Source organism: Trachypithecus francoisi, unplaced genomic scaffold (genome assembly GCF_009764315.1).
Source record: "Trachypithecus francoisi isolate TF-2019V2 unplaced genomic scaffold, Tfra_2.0 Lachesis_group0, whole genome shotgun sequence".
In the NCBI taxonomy this organism is placed as follows: domain Eukaryota; kingdom Metazoa; phylum Chordata; class Mammalia; order Primates; family Cercopithecidae; genus Trachypithecus; species Trachypithecus francoisi.
The window spans coordinates 145385845-145413298 of NW_022681453.1; the positions used below are offsets into that span (position 1 = coordinate 145385845).

Sequence of the window (27454 nt, forward strand, 5' to 3'; positions counted from 1 at the left end):
AGTGTTTTTGGCACAAAAATGAATAACTATGTGAGATAATGCACGTTAATAATCAGATAGATTACTCATTTCACAACGTATACATACTCCAAAACATCATGTTGTACACAGTTAATGTCATTTTATCTGTCAATTTAAAAACAGACCTTTGGTAAAAGATACCTATGAAAAGACTCTTAGAATGAGAAATGAGAGCTTTTATTAAAATGCCAACAACAAATCTAACAATATTCCTTTTCTTATATTTATAGGAATAACTTCCAGATGTAATATTCAATTTGGAATTATAGCATTTTCATCTAGATAATTGTTTTTTGGAAGATAGCATAACTCACTTTCTTTTCATATAATATATTTTTATCATTGTTCAGGTCACCTGGCTGAAGCTGGTACCATGATGGATTTGCAGCTGCTGTTAGAGATGCCACTCAAGGCAGAGGTAGGGGAAAATCTTCCTGATTTTCCTTTCTTTCTACTCTCTTATTTCCTCTTAACTTCTTTAATATGCTAACCCCAGCCAGAAATGCTGGCCATAGGAAGCTTTCCCTGTGATACAGAACGGACCAGGGTAAGGCAAACAGTAGATCTGAGAGAAAATTGGACAAGGACTGGCACACCTTCCCTTTGTGTGAGCAGATAAATTTGACAGTTTTCTTCACCCTTTCTTCCTGTGATCTCCAAGATTTGTTTAGAAGATTTTGGAGTAAGATTTTGCAAGAGTCTCTTCTCTTTATAGAATTTTTCTTGGGACTTTTTGTTTTGTAACTTTTCTAAGAACAATCTTATACCTAATTTTAAGTTTCGCTAATTTTATTACTATTTTCATACCTCTTCTTTGCTATTTTTATTACAGTTCTTAATTTTTTCTTTTGCTCTTATTCACATATTATCGTTTAGGTAGGTGGCACATTCTTAAGACCTTACTCTATTGTTTCTTAACATTTCGTCTTTTGTGTAAGGAAGATAATTCTAACAACAAATAGATAATGACAGATTAATCTCCTGTGAAAGGAAGAGATTCTAATGACAAATAGATAAATGACAAATGATAACCCACATAGTTATCTTTCATTTTTGTGCCAAAAACACTTTACATCCACTTTCTTAGAATTTTGCAAGAATACATTATATTAACTCTAGTCACCATGTTGTACAATAAATCTCTGAACTTACTCTTAACTAAAATGTTTCAAGTTATTTTAAACTGAAGTAAGCATTTCCCTATTATTTGTCATTTTAAAGGCTACTTTTTCTTTCTGCATGGAAATGTATGGATTTCACTTTAAATGTTGGCTTTGAAATTAACAACAAACAAAATGAAAATCTTAGCCTAGTACTTGAAAAAAAATTTTTTTTTTGATCTGATGCTTTAATTCTGTTTTCAGTGTAGGGATTTTTTTCCTCTTTGATCATTGATCCTTCTTAATCTTACCTTTTACATTTATATTAAATATTCTTTTCATTTACATATATTTAATCCCAGATGAATTAATTTAATCTGGATTTGTATTTCTAACAGAAATTCCCTGAAATTTCTGGCATGCATATGGTCTCATTTTGCTTGTTTCCAGGATTTATGTAGAGGTTTTCTAGATATTTTTGTGTTTGTCATTTTGGTGGGAACTTAGAAGAGGACAGAGTTAAACATCTGCACCCAAATCACCATTCAAAATAATAAATATCTCAATAAAATTTAAACATTATAAAACTTACCATTCCTTTCAAATATTACCAAAGTATGTGGCTACTTTGAACAAATGAAGAAATATTCTCTCCCTTAGGTGTTTCCAAGTGATACAAGATGGAAAAATATCTTCCTTTAGAAATAGGAAAGTGAGGATTCTAATTCATCTCCTGGGCTCTTTGGTGGTCACAGGTTTTTCAGGCTGTGTTACTGGTGTGAACCGTCCTAACCCATCTGGTCATCTTGATTGCGATGTCTCATTGGTGTGCTACGATGTCAAGCTGAGAGAGAATGTGGCACAGCAGAATAGCTTTAAAGACTAACAGAGTCCTGTGTTTTTAAGCAAGCACTACAATTTTCTTATCTGTGAAACAAACCTAATCCTACTTATGTGCATTATTAATTGACTTGTATAGTTTTATTGAGTGATTAAATGTGTTGTAGAGCATGTATTAGGATCCTAGGGCCATAAAGATGAATAATATCTGGTCTCTGCTTTCAAGAATTATATAGCTAAAAGGACTGTGAGGATTGTGTGAGAACTCATTAGCTTATATGGTAAATATTTGTAAAGAACATAATTGTTATTAGGAACTCTCCTAGGCATTGAGATATTAGGATGAATAAAAAAATCTTATTAGCCTATTGTGATTACATTTTATTAGAGGACAAAGGGAGATGATTAAAAATTAAATATCTAATATAATGTCAGATGTTGAAAAGTTCTGTGAAAAGAAATACAGCAAGAGTGGGGAGTATATGTGTGTGAAGAAGAGAAGAGAGAACTATTTTAAATGGGATCTTCTGGATAGCCCTTCTGAGGAATGTCTGGGAAAAGGGCATTGCTGAAAGAATACATTTAGACGGTTTGAGAAACAGCAAGGTGAGAATGGCTTCACTTTGGTTATTTAAGGGAAGAATGGCAAAAATAAGAATGGAGAAGTATTTCTAGGTTTTTTTGACCACGACAAAGAATTGAAATGTTATTCTAAGTGCAATAAAGGGAAACCATTGGAGGGATTTGCACAGAAAGGAGATGATTTGATTTGTGCTTTGCAAAGATTAGTCTGGGTGCTTAGTGGGGAATAGCTGTAGGAGAGACAAGGTAGAAGTGGGAGAGGAGGAGGTGGAGTGGGAGTGTTGGGAGGCTGATATAGGAGAACAAGTGAAAAAGTTGTGCTTTGATTTTGGAGCAGTGTTTTGGAGTGAATGAGTCTTCAGATAATATGATACTTGGTATAGATCAGCTTTTAGTAAATAATTTTATGGTTATTATCACATCTATATTGAGCACCTACAAAGAAACTACATGTTCAGGCTTTAAGCAAAATGGATGAAAAAATACAAGCAATTTTCTCCTAAACCTTTCAAGAAAATATAGTAGGTAATAAAAATGGAATGTAAGAGTCTTCATTAAAAGATCATAGAGAAAATTCTGTAAATTGGTAAGAAAAATAAATCTAATCCAATGGGAAAATGAAGAAAAGGAACTAAGAGGAAGAATATATGGTTAACAAACATATGAAGATACACTCAGCTTTATTGTTCAATCAGGGAAGTGAAAATCAAAACTGTAGGGAGACAATAGGTCACACCTACCTGTTTGGCAGGAATTAAAAACATAACACTAACAGATATTGGCAAGGACATGGAGAAATCAAAACATTTATACACATTACTGGTGGAAGTCTATATTGGTATAATGGAATATATGGAAAATAACATGGCATTATGTAAAAAAATTTGAGATTGCTGTTTTTTCATGACCAGGCAATTCTACTCATAGCTATGTACTCCAGGGCAGTTGTTCTTAGAGGTAGTTCCCCGGACCTGCAGCATCAGCATCACTTAGGAACTTGCTGGACATATAAAATCTTGGGACCCATCATAGTCATACAAAATTAGAAACACTAAGATTAAGGCTCAACAATCATGTTTAAATAAGCCCTTCAGGTGATCCTGATACAGCTAAAATGTGTGAACCACTGCACTAGAGAAAGATTTGCACGTGTGTACTAGAAGACATGTGCAAACTGTTTGCAGCATCTTTATTTACAGTAGCAAAGCACTCAAAACAAGCAATCTGTTATTAATAGAAGGTATAAAGGAATGTATATTCACACAGTAGAATAATGTACAACAGTGAAATGAACTATAGCTAAACACAACATGCATCAATCTCAGAAATATAATAGTCAAAAAACAAGACAGAAGATTTGGAAGCGAAAACATAACATACATATTCATAAAAAGTAAAGAATATCTTATTGAAAGAAATAAATATGTATAGCATATTTGGTAAAATTATATGAAAGAAGGAAACATTAAACTCAAAATTCAGGGAAGTGGTTACTTACGATGGAGCAGAAAATGTGTAGTATCAGGGAGCAGTCTTTCCAATGGTGATAAAGTTTCATTTTCTAAACTGGGTAAGAAAATAGATAGTTATTGTAGTATTGTGCTTTATGCCCTACATATATTATTTAACGTTTTATTCGGTCAATATTTGGTAATGATAATAAAAACAATACGATTAATAAAAATAAAGCAAATGAATGCACACACAAAAAGGATGGAGATAAAAACAGTGGACCTCTTTCCTTGTTGTATCCACAGTGTCAGGAAGCATATAAAATAAGTTAAAGAAAAAAACTATCACATGTACCCATATTTTTTCTCTTTTTCATATCACTTTTCCTTTCTCACCATACAGAGATTCACTCAGGAGAATTCATACTTATTTTAAGTGCAAAGGCAAACTAATTTTTAAAAATGGATCTGACAGCAAAATGCACAAATAATTAAGAAAAATAAGCCTAGAAATACAGAAAATAAATCTTAAAATTTCTAAAAGTTCAAGTATTCTGATTCAATTAAAAATGGTAAGCTTTAGTGAGTAAATGAAAATTACATCAGCATGTTCCTTGAGTTTTAATGAGGCGAGAAAGCTGTAATCTCTGCAAGAAGGACAAGTGACAGAGGATATTACGAGAACAACATGCTCTGTACTTGGATAATACTATAGAAATATTGCCTTCTTGTCATAGACTCTGAATTGCTGTTTATACAGGAAATAGGATTAAAATGCATGCTGGCCATCTACACTACACAGGTAAACTCATTTCAATTCAAGATGACTATTACAATAAAATATTACTTTGTATATAAGCAGAGGAAATTTCTTTTTTTCCGTAATTACATTTAGGCACTTAAACATGGCAAATTTCAATTATAAAAGGAAGAGTTTAACCATTTCTATCTCATTTGGAAATATGCTATTATTTTAGTAGTATTTTATTTTGGCAACTAAACAATTGGAGACAGTTGTGTGTGCACTAAATGGAGACAAACAAATTCTGTATATAATATTTCAAAGAGTACTTTTGAGACATGAGTTATTGTGCTAACCACATAACGTGCTGTTTTAACACAGAATAAGATAGTTATCTTCCTCACAGGATGCCAGTTAGGGACAATAGAAACTTTACATTGCTTTGAATTATATGTTGAAAAATGTGTGTGTGTGTGTATGTGTGTGTGTTTTAAATAATAGGTAGGTATAATCCAAATGAATAAAAAATGTTATAAATAAGCGTGTAAATAATGATGTTTCAATTTCAACACTGCTGGGTAGAATACTTGCTCCTGATAAAATTTCTGTTGGCTTTTGCCATTGGAAACCCAGATCATGAGTGTTTTCCTTTAAATAGTTTAAATTTTTAAAAAGTTTACTTGAAAGACTGAAATGCAATAGGAGTTTAAGGATCTTGACTATTTGAGATGTCTAACTGAGGGCAGACAGTGAACTTTTGAGCAAATTCTAAAAAGGGCATTGAACTTGTGTTCCGTAGAAGTCTCTTATCGAATAATTAGACAAGTTTCTCAATGTTTTACTTTAATATGAACCAGATTCTCAAGCCAAGTGAGAAATAACAATGACATTTTTATGTTGAAATTAGCAAATATTAAAAATAATCTTGGTGAGATGATTTGAAGTGATACTTTCATTTGTTGCATTTGATATATAACTGATGTATTGGAACTTAAATTCTGCTATAATAGAATATCTGAGACTGGGTAATTTATGATGAACAGAAATTTACTGGCTCACAGTTCTGGAGGCTGGGAAGTCCAAGATCAAGCTGCCACCATCTGAGGAGGGCCTTCTTGCTGTGTCATCCCATGGCAGAAGGCAAGAGAGCAAGAGGGGAGCACACTAGACCTTGTATATGGGCACCAATTCCACCCTTGAGGGTTGAGCCCATATGGCCTAATCACCTCTTAGAGGTTCCACCTCTTAATATTGTTACAGTGGCAATTAAATTTGAACATGAGTTTTGGAGGGGACAAATATTTACAACATAGTAACTGATATAAACTTTATCAAAATCAATTTGGTAACAGAAAAAAAGGGCCTTAAAAATACCTGTACCCTTTCATTTATGTATTATACTTTTAATAATCTATCCTAAGATAAAATCATAAACATAAAAAAGATTTAAGGAAGAAAAATGGCAGGATAAACAAATTAAAAGTTAAAAATATTGAGAACTGCTAAAGTAAACTGTTGCACAGCCAATTTGTAATGAATTATGAAGCCATGTAAATGAAGTTTCTGAACAACTATGTACTAACATTAAAACAGCCTAAATAATTAAAATAGCATAGAAAGATTTAAACAATGTAGCCATAATTGTGCAATTAACCCTCCCCCAATCCCACCAAAATAATAATAAATATGAAAGAAGATTAATAAACACTGACATAATAATAACTATCTCTGGATAATGGAAGTATGCATGATTAGCTTTTCCATTATTCTGTATTTTCTAAATTATATATAATGGGGATATGTTGTTTTATAACAAAACAAATCTATTGAACTCTTGTTTAGATAGAAAAATCCAAATCAATACTATGTTAAAATAACATAGAAATTTTCCAAATTTTTGGATATTGTATTGGTATAATGTGATTCCAAAATGAGGAACCACTGAGTATATGCAAGAGAAAATATTTATTTTTTATATTTAGATTATGCTTTTTTCCCTATTGTATGCTGGACTATTTTTTCCTCACACTGCTTAGTATGCATTTGCCAGAAATGTGGAAATGGTTGATGGTGGTCCTGTGTGTAAATCTTTCACCTAATTCAGAGTAAACTAGAACTTGTGACATGAGAATTTGTCTGTAAACTTACCAATGACTAATATTTTAAGCAATGATTGTATTTTATAGCATATATTTTTTATTTTCATGTTCACAAAATGTTCTGGGATGAGTTTCTGATATTAAATTTCCCCCACATCTATGAATAGAAACTCAAATTCAAAGTCAAGAAGTTGTTCCCTTTTATGTTCCAAATGACACTAAATATTTCAGTGACCATGATGACCTACTTGTATCTATAGTTCTTAAAAGCTATGCTTCTTTGTTCTTATTCTAATGTGTTTGCAGTCAAGTGCAACTAGGTTGGTAAATTGTCTTTAAACATTCTAATGGGAAAGCAGGGAGAAAAAGAAATAGTTGTTTATGGAAGAGGAAGAAGAAAATATCTTGTTAAGTACACTCTAGTAAAAGGTAAAATGAAAGTACCACTTTCAAATTATATATCATTTGGAGATACTTCTTTTTCACTAAGGAGGGGAAAAGGCAGGTAAGTTTAGATGAAATCAATGCTGAAGTGTCGTTAAATTTGAAAATGAAGAACCAACAAGATGCATTTGAACCAAATTAAATTTGACTCTCAATTCTGCTAAGCATATAATATTTTCAGTAAACATATGTTTCTAAGTCAACTATGTGTACAGAACCACAATAACAGCTATTGATAATATTTAACTGAGGGTAACATTACGATGGGCTCCAAAATCCTAGGAACTTAAATAATCAATGGTAGAAGAGGCAGAATAAAAGTTATATTCTCCATAGAATCATAGAGAAATCAACATTGGGAGTACAAATTGGGAGACAACTGAGAGTTTAACAGGATCTTTTCTAAAGATTATCCTAGACATAATATGGTTGACATCAGTAAAGAGTTTCATAGGTCTCCATTTACCATTTAAAATCTGAACCTATTCAAATAATTTTAAAAATCAGATGATTTCTTGTTTGTCTAAACTTTTGAAATTGAAGATTAATATACACAATGTCAACTGCAGAGATCTTGAGTGTGTAGGTTGCTATCTTTTTCAAAGTGAATATACATATTTAAAGCTCCAAATTTCCTTCCTTCCTACTGCTTTGTCTGCATTCCACACATTTTGATTTGTCATATTTTCATTATTGATTTCAAAGAATTTTCTAGTTTTCTCAGCAATTTCTTTTTTGGTCCAAATTGTGTGTGTAGCTTATACCAAATATTATTTTCTTGTTGATTTCTAGCTTAATTCTACTGAAGCCAGAGAATATATTCTGTATGACTCCAATCTTTAAAATTTTTTAAGACTTGTTTTATGGTCCAGATTATTTCTTTTAGTGAATGTTCCATGTTTACTTGAAAATAATGCTTCTTTCTATGATAAGACAGTTGTGTTGGTGGCACCTCCACTCTTCTTTTCTGTTTGTTGAATTGTGCAACATCTTCCAAGTGATATTCCATAGGAGTGTTTTTTTTCTTTTGGCTCCATCTAGGTGCTGCATTTGAAACAAAGGCATTACTTTATATTTGCCCTAAGGTCATTTGACCTAAATTTGGAGGGGTTAGAGTTTTTAACCTGATCTGTAGAGCGGAGAGGTTGCAAGTACTTGAAATTCTTGTTCAGTTCTCACATGGTCTTGCTGCCTGAATATCTAGCTCTTTTCCATAAATATATCTTCTCAGTTCATGTAATTGAGATAGATAGAAAGCTGCTGTTACATACATTGTAATATATGAAGGATGTTGGAAGGTTAAAGATTTACCTATGACAGGTTTTGCCCATGTTTTTGATACCTATAACTCAGGGTATCTCAAAGCAAGTTGTTCTCCCACTACTTCCTTTCCCTGTGCCCTGACATTCCTTTCCCAATGCTGTGAAAAAGGTTCCGCTTCGCAGATGAATGGGTACTATCTGTTTTGTTTCTAAATGGCCAATTTTGAGGATAAAATGGGAAGATATAATTGCTTCTTTTATACCTATTTGTACACTCTGGCGGAAGGGAGTCCTTGTATTTATGTACACTCTGGTGGAAGGGAGTCCTTATATTTAGGTTCAAAATATATTACTTTCTTGGATTTCCTTCTTAACATTTTCTAACTTTGGGTCCATTTTTTTTTTCATTGTCTCCTTTCCCAGGCAACTCTATTCTTGCAGAGCCATGGCAGGACATATTAAAATTCTAGTAGAAAACACTAAAGGAAAATCTGTAGAATCACTAGTGACTAAATACTGGGAAGCTATTTTCTCAGTCTTCCTCCATGTTGTGTTCTTTGTGTTCTCGAGATGATAATGTTGTTATGTATTTGAATTCTTGAAAAATGTTTAAGATATATGTGTATAAAGTATATGCTATATTGGGGCAATAATGGTTATTTTCATTAAAATGATAATGAAAAAAGTGAGAAATATTTACATGTGTGTTCATAATTCAACAATACTTGCTAAATTCTTATGGCATGGTGTGATAGAGTAGAGAGTTGGATTCAGGTATATCATGTTAGTATGGCCTAGACTTTTAGCCAAGAGTTAATGACATTCTTAGGCTTTACTAAAAACTAGAGAGGTCAACAGCATTTTCACCAAGTGAAGCTTTTAAAGGAAAAGGAAAATAATGAGAAGACTATGTTGAAACTCAGGGGACAAAACAGAGTATCAATCCTAATCAAAGAGTCAGGGGAGAGTCAAGGAGCCAGAAATAAAGTATATGTTGTCCTGTGCATGCACGTGTGTGTGTGTGTGTGTGTGTGTGTGTGTGTTTCTGTGTGTATAGAAGGGAAGTTAATCAGAGGGCCATTTAAAACCACTTTCTGTGTGTGTAGAAGGGAAGTAAATCAGAGTGCCATTTAAAGCCATTTTCTGGCTCAGGTTGTAGACTAAGCTCTCTATTTTGTTTTTATTGGAGCAGAGTAGGACACGAATAAGATAGCTGTACTTAAATGAGTCTTCGATCAGAGCAAAAAAGCCCATGTATATTTGGTTTTCCATTTTTCATCTACTTTTGCCAATTTTGAGCAAAGTTGCAAAACACACTAACAAGGGTTTGGGAGTATCATCAATCTCATTAACTGTGGTGAAAGTATAAATTGGTAGACGATTTTAAAGAAATCTATCTATCTATTTATCTATCTATCTATCTATCTATCTATCTATCTATCTTCTATCTATCCATCTACCTACCTATCATCTACAAGAACTTTAGAATAATATCTATTCCATTTATCCCAATAATTCCAATTTTTAAAAATATATACTAAGAAAATTAAAGATTTATTTATAAAGATTTTCCATGCATTGCTATTTTTAATAATTTATTTTAAAAATTGGCAAATATAACATAAATGATGAAAACTACATAAAACATATAACAATTATAAAGCAAGCACGTATATGAATATCATATAAATCAAGACAGAATGCAGCCAACACACAAAAAACCTCTTTCCTACTTGCCCCAAAGGTAACCACTATACTGAATTTTATTTTGACACCAAGCATGCATCCTTAAATAATATGGGTTTTCCCGGTTTTTAAATCTCATGTGAATGGAATAATTCTGTATATATGTGTTTGTGTCTTGCTTCTTTAACTCAATATTATGTGTATAAAGTTTATACATAAATCTATAGACTATTTTTATTGTTGTGTAGTATTGTAATATGTGTATATACTACCAGTTATGAATAGGTCATCAGTTATTTTTCCAATATTGGAAAATTGGAATTTTATTTATTTAATATTGATGAGTGTTTATATTATTTCTTTTACCTTCCTTTTATTTATTTTATTCCTTTTATCTCCTCCCCTTCTCCTTTCCTTTCTTTGCTTCCTCCTTCTTTCCTTTCACCTTCCCCTCTGTCTTGTCCTCTTCCTCAGTCATTCTTTCCTTCGTTTGCTATTACAAAATAAAATCAATGCTGCCATAAGTAATCTGAATATGTGTGCTGCATTCATGTGCATGCATGTCCTTAGGGTATAAATACAAGAGTAAAACTCTTGCTTGAAAGTTCATTTTCTTTCACCATTAGCAATATTTGGTACTGTAAATGCTTATAGTTTTGCCAGTTAGATGACTGTATTAGGGTTCTCCAGAGAAGCAGGACAAATGGGACACACACACACACACACACACACACACACACATATGTATTAAAATAAATTGGCTTACACAATTATGAAGACTGAGAAGTCCTACAGCCTGCCATCCATAAGGTAGAGATCCAGGAAAGTTGGTGGTATACTTCCAGTCTGAGTCCAAAGGCCCGAGAACTTGGAGACCTGATGATGTAAGTACTAGTACAAGTCTGAAGGCTCTAGTACCAAGATCACTGATGGTTTAAGTTCTAGCCAGGGGCAAGAGAACACCATTGTTCTAATTTAAGCAAGTAGGAAAGAGAGATAATTTTCCCTTTTGTTCTATTCAGTCTCCAAGGAATTGAAAGATGCCCACCAAAATTGGTGAGAGCAATCTGTTTTACCTCCCTCTACTTATTTAAATGTTAATCTCATCCAGAAACACCCTCACAAGCACACCTAGAATGTTTAACCACATATCTGGGCACCTTATGTCCCAATCAAGTTGACACACAGCAGCTATTGTATATGGTATTTTTTTTTTGAGTTGGAGTCTGGCTCTGTCATCAGGTTGGAGTGCAGTGGCATGATCTGGGCTCACTGTAACCTCCACCTTCTGGGTTCAAGCGATTCTCCTGCGTCAGCCTCCAGAGTAGCTGGGACTACAGGCGTGTGCCACTATGCCTGGCTCATTTTTTGTATTTTTAGTAGAGACAGGGTTTCACCGTGTTGGCCACGATGGTCTCGAACTCCAGACCTCGTGGTCCTCCTGCCTCGTCCTCTCAAAGTGCTGGGATTACAGGCATGAGCCACCGCACCCGGACATATATGGTATTTTCTTGTGGCTTGAATTTGAATTTCTCTGAGCAATTTTTTTATGTGTATGGACCATTAAAAATCCCTCTTTTGAGAAGTGCCCATTTTCCCTTTGGGTCATGTCTTTTTTGGGTCATATGTAACTTATGCTGATGAGTTACAGTTGAGCCTTTGTCATTTACGTATCATGCAAATGTCTGCAACATGACTGAGGAAGAGAAGGAGAGGAAGGGGAAGGGAGAAGAAAAGAAGGGAAGGAGATAGAAACAAAGGAAGAGAGGAAGAAAAGGGAAAAGAGAAAAGAAAAAGGAAATAAATGGGAAAAAAGTAATAAGGAAAAGAAAATGTCTCTGTCATTTGTCTTGTAACTTGTTTTACGTTGTTTCTTTGATACAGAGACATTTCAAATTTGAAGGAAAACATCAATCTTTAACACCTCTTTACCACTTGGTATCATTTTGGATTAAAAATATTTCATTACTTCAAGATCATAGAGATAAGCTTTTATATTATCTTTTAGAAAGTTCCTAGTTCTGCTATTGACTTTTAGATCAATAATCCACCTGGAATTCTTTTATAAGGTATAAACTATGAGTGAGTGAATTTTGTATTTTTTCCAGTTTGATTGCCAACTGATGCAGCACTTTCATTGAAAAAAATCTATTACTCTGCATTCATATCTTGTTGGTAAATCAATTGTCATTATATGTGTATTAGTTTTCTGATCTTTGTTCTTTCTATTGGTTTGTTATTATTTCTTATCTTAGTGCTCAATAGCTTTAATTACTTAAGTGTTGATACTTAATAGTGTAAGTTCCTGCTGGAATCATTTATTTTGAGTATCTTGTGCAATTTGGCCCTTTGCATTTCCATATAAATCAATCTCCATAAAAACTTTTAATATACTTAAAATGTCCATTGGGATTTTTGGGTGGAGAATTGACATATATAGAGAGCACTGTCTATAAACAGCACATATCTCAGTTTATTTACAACTTCTCTAATGTCTCTTCTAAAATTTGTGGAACTTGCCTGTTACAGGTTTTATATATTTTAATATTGTTTTCCAGTTAATAGACATATTGATACCTTTTAAAATATTTCCTTTCTTTTTTGGTTTTGTTTTGTGCATTTTGAAATAAAATGATCTTTTACAATAATTTTGCATCTACCAATCTTACTAAACTCCTTATTAGTTATAAATTTTTGCCAATAATTTTTGAATTTTTAACACGTTCAAAGATATATTCTGAGAATAATTGAAATTTTTTCTTCTTTCTTTTTTTCACATATTTTATTCATTCTTTTCCCATAGTACTGTGGAAGAATTCTACGAATGGAAGTAATGATAAGGGGCATTCTTATCTTGTTCTACATATCAAAGGGATAAAATATTTTGATGTTTTACTATTAATTAGTATGTTCCTGGTAGTTCATTTTGTGTAACCTGTTTATCATATTAAAGAAATTTCCTTCTACTCCGGGCATGCTTAGAGTTTATATAATAAATACATACTTTCTCTCTTTATGTGTGTGTATGTGTGTGTACGTTTTTTGAATTGTATTACTTTTTCTATATTACTGAGAGGATTAAAAGAATTTTTAAATCTATTAAATCAGTGATTATGTTGATTATTTTTGATTAAACCAAACTTATCTTCCTATAATAAATCTAGCTATTCAATTAGATTTTTGTATGTCACTCAATGCAGCTTGCTAATATTTCATTTAGAACTTTTGCATGTGTTAATGAGTGAAATTGGTCTGTACCTTTCCATTTTTTATTGTCATTTTCAGAACATTGGTATCAAGGTTGTGTCAACTCCATAAAATCACATGTATGTGTATTTACAGATTATGTATTATAAGTATATATAAATAATATATACATAAGTATATATAATAACTTCTTCTTGCATATCTTACCAGTATTTCTCTAGAATTAGAATTGTTTCCTTTTTGAAACATTTACTGATTAATACATCTGGCTTTGAGGTTATCATTGTGCAAAGAGTTTTCTTACCAATTCATTTCATTTAATGTTTATAATACTAGCCAGGTTTTCTAGTTCTTCTATAATTCCAGTAAGTTATATTTTCACAAAGAATTAGACATTTAGCATTTTCAGAATTATCATGAAGCTGTTCATGAAATTTGGTTATCTGTTAAATGTCTTTATTTTTTCTCTCTCTGTTCTTACCCCATATCTCTTTATTATTCTTTCTCTCTCTTGCTCTTTCTCTTTGTTTTTTTTTTCAAGTTAACATTGTTAGCCTTTTCATAAACCCCTGTTTTCTTTCAATGATTCCTTTTGTTGTAAAATTTTTTTTTTTCTATTTTGTGTCTTCTACTTTCTTTGGGTTTATTTTGCAATTCATTTTTGAACCTTTTGGGTAAATGTTTAGCTTAAGCATTTTCAGTCTTCTTTCTACTAATGCATAAATAAAGTTCGCGAAGTTTCGTGCTTTCATGCTTTGGCTGGATTCTACAAGTGTGTTATGTACTATTTTTGTTACCATTTGTGTGAATATATTTAATTATCAGTTTAATTTCTTCTGTAACACATGATTTATTTAGATTTAATTTTTATTTCTAAAATATATTGAATTTAAAATAATCTTATTGTTACCAATTTGTGGTGAGAATATACTATACATGAAAACTTTAGACATTTTATGAGATATGATTTATTTACACCTATAATACTTAACATTTTTCTTATTATTATTACACTTTAAGTTCTAGGGTACATGTGCACAATGTGCAGATTTGTTACATAGGTATACATGTGCCATGTTGGTTTGCTGCACTCATCAACTCATCATTTACATTAGGTATTTCTCCTAATGCTATCCCTCCCACAGCCCCCCACCCCACAACAGGCCCCGGTGTGTGATGTTCCCCTTCCTATGTCCATGTGTTCCCATTGTTCAACTCCCACTTATGAGTGAGAACATGCAGTGTTTGGTTTTCTGTCTTTGTGATATTTTGTTGAGAATGATGGTTTCTAACTTAATCCATGTCCATGCAAAGGACATGAACTCATTCTTTTTTATGACTGCATAGTATTCCATGGTATATATGGGCTACATTTTCTTTATCTAGTCTATTATTGATGGACATTTGGGTTGGTTCTTTGCTATTGTGAATACACCCACAATAAACATACATGTGCACGTGTCTTTATAGTAGCATGACTTATAATCCTTTGGGTATATACTCAGTAATGGAATCGCTGGGTCAAATGGTATTTCTAGTTTTAGATCCTTGAGGAATCACCATACCGTCTTCCACAATGGTTGAACTAATTTACAATCCCACCAACAGTGTAAAAGCCTTCCTATTTATCCATATCCTCTCCAGCATCTGTTGTTTCCTGACTTTTTAATAATCACCTTTCTAACTGGCATGAGATAGTATCTCATTGTGGTTTTGATTTGTATTTCTCTGATGACCAGTGATAATGAGCATTTTTTCATATGTCTGTTGGCTGCATAAATGTCTTCTTTTGTGAAGTGTCTGTTCATATCATTTGCCCATTTTTTGATGGGGTTTTTTTTCTCTTGTAAATTTGTTTAAGTTCTTTGTGGATTCTGGAGATCAGCCCTTTGTCAGATGGATAGATTGCAAAAATTTTCCCCCATTCTGTAGGCTGCCTGTTCACTCTGCTGATAGTTTCTTTTGCTGTGCAGAAGCTCTTTAATTTAATTACATCCCATTTGTCTATTTTGGTTTTTGTTGCCCTTGCTTTTGGTGTTTTGGTCATGAAGTCTTTACCCATGCCTATGTCCTGAATGGCATTGCCTAGGTTTTCTTCTAGGGTTTTTATGGTGTTAGGTCTTACATTTAGGTTTTTAATCCATCTTGAGTTAATTTTTGTGTAAGGTTTGAGGAAGGGATCCAGTTTCAGCTTTCTACATTTGACCAGCCAGTTTTCCCAGCACCATTTATGAAATAGGGAATCATTTCCCCATTTCTTGTTTTTGTCAGGTTTGTCAAAGATCAGATCATTGTAGATGTGTGGTGTTATTTCTGCGGCCTCTGTTCTGTTCCATTGGCCTATATCTCTGTTTTGGTACCAGTACCATGCTGTTTTGGTTACTGCAGCCTTGTATATAGTTTGAAGTCAGGTAGCATGGTGCCTCCAGCTTTGTTCTTTTTGCTTAGAATTGTCTTGGTTATGCAGGCTCTTTTTTGGTTTCATCTGAAATTTAAAGTAGTTTTTTTCCAATTCTGTGAAGAAAGTCAGTGGTAGCCTGATGGAAAGAGCATTGAATCTATAAATAACCTTGGGCAGTATGGCCATTTTCACTAATTGATTCTTCCTATCCATGAGCATGGAGTGTTCTTCCATTTGTTTATGTCCTCTTTTATTTCATTGAGCAGTGTTTTCTAGTTCTTTTTGAAGAGGTCCTTCACATCTCTCGTAGGTTGGATTCCTAGGTGTTTTATTCTCTTTGTAGTCATTGTGAATGGGAGTTCCCTCATGAATTGGCTCTCCGTTTGTCTGTTCTTGTTGTATAGAAATGCTTGTGATTTTTGCACATTGATTTTGTATCCTGAGACTTTGCTGAAGTTGCTTATCAGCTTAAGGAGATTTTGGGATGAGATGCTGGGGTTTTCTAAATAGATAATCATGTCATCCGCAAACAGATTCAATTTGACTTTGTCTCTTCCTATTTGAATACCCTTTATTTCTTTCTCTTGCCTGATTGCCCTGGACAGAACTTCCAATACTATGTTGAATAGGAGTGGTGAGAGAGGGCATCCTTGTTGTGTGCCTATTTTCAAAGGGAATGCTTCCAGCTTTTTCTCATTCAGTATGACATTGGTTGTGGGTTTGTCATAAATAGCTCTTATTATTTTGAGATATGTTCCATCAATACCTAGTTTATTGGGAGTTTTTGGTGGTGTTGAATTTTATTGAAGGTCTTTTCTGCATCTATTAAGATAATCATGTGATTTTTGTGATTGGTTCTGTTTATGCGATGGATTACATTTATTGATCTGCATATGTTGAACCTGTCTTGCATCCCAGGAATGAAGTCGTCTTGGTCATGGTGGATAAGCTTTTTGATGTGCTGCTGGATTCAATTTGTAAGTATTTTATTGAGGATTTTCGCATCAATGTTCATCAGGTATATTGGCTTAAATTCTCTTTTTTTGTGTGTGTATCTCTGCCAGGCTTTGGTATCGGGATTATGCTGGCCTCATAAAATGAGTTGAGGAGGATTTCTTTTTCTATTGATTTGAATAGTTTCAGAAGGAATGGTACCAGCTCCTCTTTGTACTTCTGGCAGAATTTGGCTGTGAATCTGTCTGGTCCTGGACTTTTTTTGGTTAGTAGGCTATTAATTATTGACTCAATTTCAGAATCTGTTATTCGTCTATTCAGAGATTCAGCTTCTTCGTGGTTTAGTCTTGGGAGGGTGTATGTGTCCAGGAAATTATCTCTTCTTCTATATTTTCTAGTTTATTTGCATAGCGGTGTTTATAGTATTCTCTGATGGTAGTTTGTATTTCTGTGGGATCAGTGATGATACCCCCTTTATCTCTGATATCTTTTCTTCTGCTTGATTGAATCGGCTATTGAAGCTTGTGTTTGCTTCACAAAGTTCTCATACTATGGTTTTCAGCTCCATCAGGTCATTTAAGCACTTCTCTACACTGGTTATTCTAGTTAGCCATTCATCTAACCTTTTTTCAAGGTTGTTAGATTCCTTTCAATGGGTTAGAACATGCTCCTTTAGCTCGGAGAAGTTTGTTATTATCGACCTTCTGAAGCCTACTTCTGTCAGCTTGTCAAAGTCATTCTCTGTCCAGTTTTGTTCCCTTGCTGGTGACAAGTTGTGTTCCTTTGGAGAAGAAGAGACACTCTGGTTTTTTGGAATTTTCAACCTTTCTGCTCTTGTTTCTCTCCACCTTTGTGGTTTTATCTACCTTTGGTCTTCGATGCTGGTGATCTAAGGATGGGGTTTTGGTGTGGATGACCTTTTTGTCGATGTCGATCCTATTCCTTTCTGTTTGTTAATTTCCCTTCTAACAGACAGGCCCCTCAGCAGCAGGTCTGTTTGAGTTTGCTGGAGGCCCACTCCAGAGCCTGTTTTCCTGGGTATCACCAGCAGAGGCTGCAGAACAGCAAATATTGCTGCCTGATCCTTCCTCTGGAAGCTTCTTCCCAGAGGGGCACTTGCCTGTAGGAGGTATCTGTTGGCCCCTACTGGGAGGTGTCTCCCAGTCAGGCTACACGAGGGCCAGGGACCCACTTGATGAGGCCAGTCTGCCCGTTATCAGAGCTTGAATGCCGTGCTGGGAGAATGACTGCTCTCTTCAGAACTGTCAGGCAGGGACGTTTAAGTCTGCAGAAGCTGTCTGCTGCCTTTTTTTCAGATATGCCCTGCCCCCAGAGGTGGAATCTAGAGGGCAGTAGGCATTGCTAAGCTGCTGTGGGCTCCACCTAGTTCAAGCTTCCCTGCCACTTTGTTTATTCTGTTAGCATAGAACCACCTACTTAAGCCTCAGCAATGGTGTATGTCCCTCCCCCTGCCAAGCTCTAGAATCCCAGGTTGATTTCAGACTGCTGCACTAGCATTTGGATTCTCCCTCTTATTTAACAATCTTTGTCTTCTAAGTGGAACATTATTCATCTGTATGTAATATAATTACTATTTGGGTTTAAATCTACTATCTTGTGCTTTTGATTGATCACTTGTCTACTATATATCTCTCTCCTTCTTTTAGGATTCATTGAGCACTTTTTTCATTTCATTTATTTTCCCTCAACTACTTTGGAAGAGCACACACACACACACACACACACACACACTAGTGGTGACTCAAGAAAATACAATGTGCATCCTTAACTATTAAAGACTAAGCTTAAATAATATTTTACCCTTCTTCTGAAAATTACCATGGACCTTAGGATACTTTAACTCTAACCAATATTAATTCATAAGCTGTTATCACAGTATATGTATACTTTAATTATTGTTTTTAAAAAGACTACATAAGGGATTATTAATCATTAGATGTACCTAGGCATTTTCTATTTTCTTTGCTCTACATTCTGTTTTGCATCTCAGACTATCTTCTATATTGGAATATTTTTCTTCTGACAGTAAAATACCCTTTAATGCAGGACTATTTGTGGTGAACATTCTCAATTTTTGTTCATTGAACATTAATATTCAGGTTTCATTTCTGTAGGGTAATTTTGCTGTATATAAAACTTGAGGTTAGCAGGGATTTTTAGTCCATAAAAAATGTCATTCCATTCTTCTACTCATGTTGTATTGTGATGTGTTTAAATACATCACAATATAACATTGTGTATTTTGTATTGTGTGTGATGTTTAAAAAATATTTTGCTAGGAATTCGTTGGATTTCTTTAATCTTTTACTTGGAGTCTATGGTAGGCAGCATTCTTAAAAAGGACGCCTCTTGCTTCCAGGTTCCATACCCTAATCTCCAGAACCTGTGAATATGATGAAATATTATTCCTAAAAAGTATGTTAATGCATAGTTGACTTTATAATAGAAACATTATCTGTGAGACTTATCTAATCACATGAACTATTAAAAGCAAAGTATGTTTTCTGTCTGGTGGTAAAGGGGGAAATCAGAGAAATTTGAAGTGTTCAGAAGGACTCAATACAGTCATAGCTGCTTTGAAGATGGAGGATGCTACATGAGAAGAATATGGATAGTATGCAGGAGCTTAGGTTAGCCAGTCAGCAAGGAGCCTTAGACTTCAGTCACAATGAAAAAGTAGTAATTAAAATTGTATGTAGTTTATAGTCCCAATGCTGTTGAAACTGAAATGTGTATAAAAAGAATGAAAATAATGTATTTTCATAGTTTAATGGTATATCTATGTGTTCTTATAGATATTTTTTCCTTTTATGTTTTCCTGAATTTTTAAAGTTTTATATGATAAAAAATAAGTTATTTAGAAATTAGTACTATCTGAAACTTGAAAGGATGATGATTTGAACTTAATTTTAGTTAGCCAAGAATTAAATCTGTTTCATCCACAGTGAGAAAGAACTTGAAATTCAATTTCATCCAAAAAATGAGTTTTATGTTTCCTCTAGCCTTATAGTAGTCGATATCATATATTGATGTCTTATGAAGGTGATACTTGATATGTGATTCACATACACTATCTCATTTAACTCCCGCAAACAAATTTATGAGGAAGCTAATGTTCTCTATCCACATTTTTCACATGAACAGATAAAGAGTTGGCAAAGTCCTACAGCTATTTAGTGGGAGAGCTGGGATTTTAACCTGAGTTATTTATTATAAGTGGATTATAGGCTGAATCATTAATATTTATCTTAATATTTTCAAGAGATAAAAATGCAATAGGAGAAATACTCTTTTAAGCATAAATATCACTTCTGTAAAAGTATTTCTTTTATTTTACTTTTCATTCTCAGTTGTGATTCTAGTAACCAGAGATTCCTTTTGGATTGAATAATACAAAGATCTCAGTTTCTGTAGACATAGCAGGCTCTCCAAAAATACCATGAGACTAAACTCTATTAAATAAAATAATTAAACTGTTGTTTCTTGACAAGATTACACTAGATGTTCTCTTCCAAGATAGATAGAAGTAATTGGGATCATATATAATACAATCAATTAGAGAGAGCCCCATCTTTAATTACAATAGTCACATTCTATGTATAGTGAATAATTCAGAGTTTTAAGAATAATTATATAAGCCATCAATCAAGTATATATCTAGCCTTAAATACAAATTAACAATTATGATAAAGTGTTGCTTTATAAACCTTCTCCACTCAGTAGTGCAGAGATTTAATATACTTCTATTTGAATAACAAAGCAAAGCACAGCTGAGCAGGGATAAATAGTTCAATACATAATTTCACCCACATCTGCATCTTTAAACATTTTCTATCCCATTTAGAATGCATACCTCTGGTGTGTGCAAAGTGTTTTTTTCTTAAATACAAAATAAGTAGCACATGCTGTTGGAACCTTGCCTTAATCCTTTTAGCATCTTGGCATTATAGTATTTTACAAGCAGAGCTCTAACTGCCTAATAACTTTCTGTGGCTTCTAGAGTCTCCTCTACTAACTAGCAAATCAGGCCCAAAGTTCTAGAGATTTAATAATTCCCAGAAACATCCTTTAATGTATAAGTGATGGAAAATGTTTAATATTTCAGCTCTTTTGATCACTGATTACTATATTTCAGAGCTGCTTGCTCCACATTGGATCTCAGAATCTGTCTTAGTCTGTATTCTGCTGCTATAACAGAATACCCAAGATTGAATAATTTGTACTGAACAGAAATGTATTGATTCATAGTTCTGAAGGCTTGGAAATCTCATATCAAGGTGCCAGCATTTGACAAAGGGCCTGTTCTTGCTAAATCACAATATGGTGGAAGGTATCACATGGTGGAAGAGCAAAGAGATGGCAAGAGAGAGAGAGCAAAAGTGTGCAACTCATTTCTGTGATAACCAGTCTGTTCTCATGATAATAGCATTAGTATATTTGTGAGGGTAGAGCCCTCATGATCTAAACACATTTTAAAAGTCCCACCTCTCAATACCATCACAATGGCAATTAAATTTCAACATGAGTTTTGAAGGTGACAAACCTTCAAACCATAGCACAGTCCTTCAGGGGGATTAAATGACAGTGGCTCCCTCAGTGGTAACTGACTTGATAACAGCCACTTTGTTGCCTTTCTTTCCTTATCTCTAGTTCCCATTACTACTAGTGCTTCCTGAGGCCCATTCCAAAATAAACTACTTGCACCAGAATCCTTGTTTCAGAATCTACTATGGCAAAATCCAAACTAAGATATTTTGTTATAGAAGGGATTCAAGGTAGCAGATACTTAGAATGGGAGTTTAGAATTAAATACTTGCAAGCCAAATGACAAAAAGGAACCTAATGTTAGTGCAAAGAAATGGTGATGAATCATGTGGTTAAAACATCAAAACTACTAATTAGAGTGGTGACTATTACTGAACTGCTCACCTATAGTGAGTTGAGATGGAGTACAGGAGAAAGGAGATAAATTGGCTTGTGCAGTATATTTAGTATTTGAGTGACGTGGGGCCCTGTGACTAAGGACTGTGGAATTGATTGACTCTTGTTAGGTGTCATCAATGTTTGAGGAAAGAAAATGGCAAGCTCAAGTCAGACAGCTTACTTGGGTCCTGACATCCCTTGTAGCTGAAGAGCAGACTGTACTGAAGATCTTTGATTGATATCATGGTTGAATTACAAAGAAAGGTGAATTCATAGTCCTGCCAAATCCCTATATAAAGTCAAGAGGCATGTAAGTAGGACTAGGGCCCTGTGACCTGAGATGTCATTAGTGGATGAGCTTATAGTGGACACTATAATTTGTCAGAGAAGATTTTAGCAGTCAGAGAAATTCCTCTTGCTAGAGATTAATAGCCTTCTCTTGCCTGAAGACCATGCAAAGTCCACACCTGAGGCAGATGCACTGCGAAGTGATGCTGTAAACAGTCAGTGAGGACCTAAGGGCTGCCAACAACCATGTGGGCCCAATTCAATTACTTTCTATTACCAAATTCTCCTGCATTGACCACTTGAAATTTTCCAGTTTTCAATGGCATTTTGCTTGAAAGCATGACAAAAAGTTATTTTAGTTAGATAACTGTTTCTTAAAGGTAGCTATAGTTGAATGTTATCACTTATTTGTATTTTAGTGTGACTTTCTGCATCTATGGCCAATGTCTTGACTGCAATATCCTGAAAGACCTTGAGCTAGAACTACCTAGTTAAGCTGCTCCTAGATTTCTGGCATGGTAACCATGAGATAATAAGGGTTGGTTGTTTTAAGCCCCCAGGATTGAAGTTGATATTTTACACAGCAATAGATAACAAGTACAGTGATTGAGCAAAATGTTGCATTGGAAAAATTGTAATCCATTGACCAATTTCCAGACCAAAGTCAGTTCTGTGATACAAAGCCCACCACTTGAAGAGAAAGCCAGTTCTTCCGTAGCAGCACAGCAGGATTCCTCAATTTTTCTGTAACTGTATTTAGGGATATTTACTGGAGAAAGGGAAATATTTAGATTTTTAAAGAGCTGGTGAATTTAGGGTCCGAATTCACACCTGTAGATTCAAAATGCCATCATGAAACCCTTGTAAGAGTGAGGTAGTGTGAGGGCCCTGTGATAAAGATCCAAGTCTGTTTCACAATGCACCCAATATGGGTCTATGGCCTCCTGCTATCATCATTTTATTATCACTTGAGGGCCTAATTAAGATGGATATACTTAGCAGGTGGGAAGAACACATGCATTGTTTACCTGACCTGTGGAGTAAGAACCATAATTATAGGAAAGACCAACTGAAAGCTCCTGAAAGTGTCTCACCCCAAATGAAAGTAGCATGTCATAAACAATACTGAGTACATGGTGAGTGGAATGGCAGGGATTAGTGGCAGTCTCAATGATCTCACGGATGCATAGCTGATGGTCTTTATCATATGTCTTCTTAGTGAACCAGTATAGTCTCTGAAAAAAATGGATCCAGATAACTTATGGCAGATGATGGTGGACTATTATAAACTTAACCAACTGAATACCACAATTATAGCTGTTATTTAAAATAGGATTATTTACTAGACAAATCAATGCAGACTCTGCCATGTATATGCACTTATTTATCCTGTAAATGCATGCTTTTAAAACCCATAAACATTCATTTTAGAATCAGTTCACATTCACTGAGAATGAACAGCCGTACATATTTATAATCTTGCTTCAGACTGTGTTAATTCTCCAGTTCTCTGTTACAGCATGGTCTGAAGAGACCTTGGTTATAGAGAAATTGTATAGAGTATTTTACTGGTCCAGTATATTAGTGACATTATGTTAATCAGATCTGGTGACCAGGAACTTGTAAGTAATCTGGGTATTTGTTCACAATGTTGGAGAAAAATCCAATAAAAATTAAGGGCCCTGCCCCTCTGAGTAAGGTTTATGAGATTAGATGATCTGGGTCATGCTGAGACATATCCTCTAATGTAAAGGTTGAAACATTACATTTTGCATTTCCTGTTACTAAGAAAGAGATGTCATATTTGGTAGCTCTCTGAATTTGGAAGAAAGCACATACCACTTTGGTTATACTGATCCATCTTATTTATTGAGTTACTCAGAAAATTGCTAGTTTTGAGTGAGGTTCAGAACAGAAGTTTTTATAGCAGGTTTAAGCTGCAACATTGTTTGGATCATATGATGTGGCAGGAGCTATGTGGAGTTTCTCTAAGCCCCAATGTAAGAGTCATAGAACCCTTCTTTCAGACTTTTGACTACTAGCCAAGCCATTGATCACTGCCATGAGTTCATGGATATCTTTAACTCAACCACTTATCCCTCCGCATGATGACAAACATACTGCTGGTATCCATTGTATATAAGGATACTATGGGGAATCTCTTCCATCTTCAGTAAGAAAGTCATAGTACTCACTCCTTAGGTTCTGGAGCAAGGCCATCCAATTTGCAGCAGAGAAAAATATTCAGAGCTTGAAAAACAACTTCTATAATGCCATTGTTCCCTGACCTTAGGGCAGGAAGCTCCTGACCATGGAACATTAAGTAATTATGCAACCAGAAGTGCCCATCACAAGGGAAATACATTATATCCACCAAATCATAATATCAGGAAGCAACGACAACAATCCATTGTACAGTGGAAACGGTATATTCAGGATGGGGCTCAAGAGGGTCTGAAGTCCATAAACAAGTGACACAACAGGGGACCAGAGCCCCATGTTACATGTCCCTGTTGCACCAATGCCTTTTCTTTCACTTACAGCTTTGGCCTTGTTAGGGGATACCTGAAACTAAATGATAGATAAAGAATCAAAACAAAGCAAAACAAAACAAAACACCCAAGCCTATATCTCTCAGATGGGTTGGCTATGTTGATGAAAGCCAGAAATGGACTTCTGCCACATTCTAGCCCAAAGCAAAAGTGGCTCTGAAAGACAGCAGAGAATACATTCCTCCAAGTGGGCAGTCCTTAAAGCAGTACACCTGGTAATAAACTTTATGCAAATGGAGAAGAAGTTGGGTTAATGAGATACATGAGCACATTGGCAGTGATGAATAGCTGGGCTGGTTGGTGGTCAAAGGTTTGGAAGAAGCAGCGTTGAAAGATGGGGATCAGTCTGAAGAAAAAGCATGTGGAAGAACCTGCAGGAATGTGTCTCTGATTAATGCCTACAAAAGTATCAACCACAGAATAGCCACCTGGATAAAATGACTCAGCCAGTGGATATCAGCCAGACTCGTTTTTCATTTATTTAAATGATAGTATAGAGACTCACACAAGGAGTAGCAGAAATGGAGATTATGCATGGTCTCAAAGGCATGAAATGTTTCTCACCAAGCCTAATATAGCTACTGTTACTCCTGAGTGTTTAACCTGTCAGCAGCAGAGACGTGTAAGCAGACTTACACTATGCTCTCAATTTAGTCTTCTCTGAAGAGACCAACAAACCACCTGTCCTCACATTGATAGCATTATATATTTTTTCATCCTAGAAGGACAGCAATTGTCCTCACTGGGATTAATATTCTAATTAGGCTGGCCTTTCGTACCATACTGTCTTCACCATCACCAATATCTGAGGTTTCAGTGTGTTTGACTTATTATCACTTATTATCACAGCATCACATATATTATCTTAGATCAAATGATCCATTTTATAGCAAATAAAGTATAACAATGGCACATGTTCAAGAGCTCCCTTGATCTCACCAGTTACAGCACCTAAATTCTTCCAGGCTAATAAAATGTTGCTTAGAGCCATAGGGAATTATATGCTCTTTCCCTGATAGGTAAAATATATGCATCTAGGAACCAAAAAGTGAAAGTTGGAGTGCCTTCTCCATTTTTACTCCTCATGGCCCACTTGGTAAATTTGTGCCGGACTGGAGGCCTTGTTTTCAAAGGAGGTTATGCTTCTAAAGTTTCTCTAAATCTAAGCTAACCACTGCCCAGTTCTTTAAGGGTTGTCACGCCAGTAGACAAGTAGGTGAAGAAAAAGTTTCTATACTATTATAAGTGGTATAATTATACAGTAATAAATACATACCATGAGTACCATGAGGAAATATTGTTGCTACATATTACATGATGTGGCAGAGAGGGATATGTGTAGAACCTAGAGATGCATTAGGTCATAGGTCACATCTTAGTGCTTCCATGATCATTGATAACTGTGAATAGGCAATTATAGCTATCATAACCTAACAGGATACCTGCAGTGCAGACTCCTCTGCCTGGATTATCCCAATAGACAAGCAATTTAGTTTGGCAGAAATGTTGGTTGAAAGTGAAAGGAAACTAGAATGGGTAATAGAGAAGAGAGATGATGAATATCAGTTGTGGTCTCAAGATCAACTGCAATAGCCAGGACTAACTTCCCTCCACCATTTATTTTTTCCAAAATTGTATCCAGTTACCATTTTGAAGAGGCTTTGCCAGGATGGATGGAGCGAACTTGACTTGGGGCACAGGTAGATCTGAAGAAATAGTTGTCTATAATAGGTGTTGTCTGTGCTCCTCCCATATCATTGCAGTGTAAAATGGCCTGTGGCTTTTAACTGGGTGAGGGTTTTCTCTTACACCACAACTTGCCTTGTATAGTAGCTTGAAGTACTGGAGAATTCACATACCCCAAGGGATCCCTCAACTAAGGGTGATGGAAGTTTGTACATAAATATCTCAGCTTTATCCCCCCTCAAGTGGATTGAATCTGTGGAACTTGTTTTACATTCAATCTGCAACATGATCAATCACCAGTTACTGATAGTGGTAAACTGACTTAACATTTTCTTCATTGGCTGTCCTCAAATTCCTATCTCAGTTCTCTATAACCTGACTGGCATTTCCTTAGCTCACCTCACTAATAAATAAACTTTTTCCACTTGAATTATCAACTCACAGTCTGCTTCTGGGAAACATAAATGAAAAAAAGCATGCATTGCCCCTTTTGGCTTTGAGCTTTACCTCACCAGTGCAAAAATATTCAGCAGCCAGATCAGGGAATCTGACTGCTGAATATTTCCTTTGCAAGGGTTTTACAGTTTACAAAAGCTGCAATGGCAAGGAGCTTTTGTAAACTATAAAATCCCATGGATTACATGAAGTAATGTAAAGACCAGCATTTCATTCTTGAGGATATCTAATCCCCTTTGGATTACCAGGATGTACAGGGCCACTTGCTTCGAATTCCAGTAGTTTGAGAGTCTTAGGCTTGTTATGAATAATACTTATTGGGTGTTTAATATATTCTGGGAACTGTTCCAAGTGCTTTACATATATTGGTTAACTTATTGTGAAGTAATATAAAGTATCTATGGTGTAAAATTAGTTTTCTTGATGCTGAATCCATGATCATACCACTGGTCTTCTCCTATTTACTCATATCTACTTCTTCTAATATACATGCCTGAGGGACCAGATGAATAAACTCTGCAAAAGATAAGAGTAAATAAGTCATTAGCAACTGTCACTCAACTTTGTAATACATGTTTAGGTTCTTCAGATGATTTTTCAGATATCTTCATACAGCAAAGTTGCTAGATAAGTAGACTTACGGAAACACGTGTATATTTCATATGAATTGCAACGCCTATTTAATTAATTTGCCTCTTCCTGTTTCTGTTTTCATATTCCCTCTCCATGATGTTAGAGC

At 34.8% G+C, this 27454-nt stretch overlaps 1 long non-coding RNA gene across 1 annotated transcript in view; it reads left to right on the plus strand.

Annotated features, from left to right (window-relative positions):
• Positions 1-368: 368 nt before the first annotated feature.
• Positions 369-27454, plus strand: part of LOC117084061 — a 198149-nt gene continuing 171063 nt past the window's right edge. Inside the window, exon 1 of the long non-coding RNA XR_004437303.1 lies at positions 369-439. This is a non-coding gene — a long non-coding RNA (uncharacterized LOC117084061). The remainder of the gene's footprint in view (positions 440-27454) is intronic.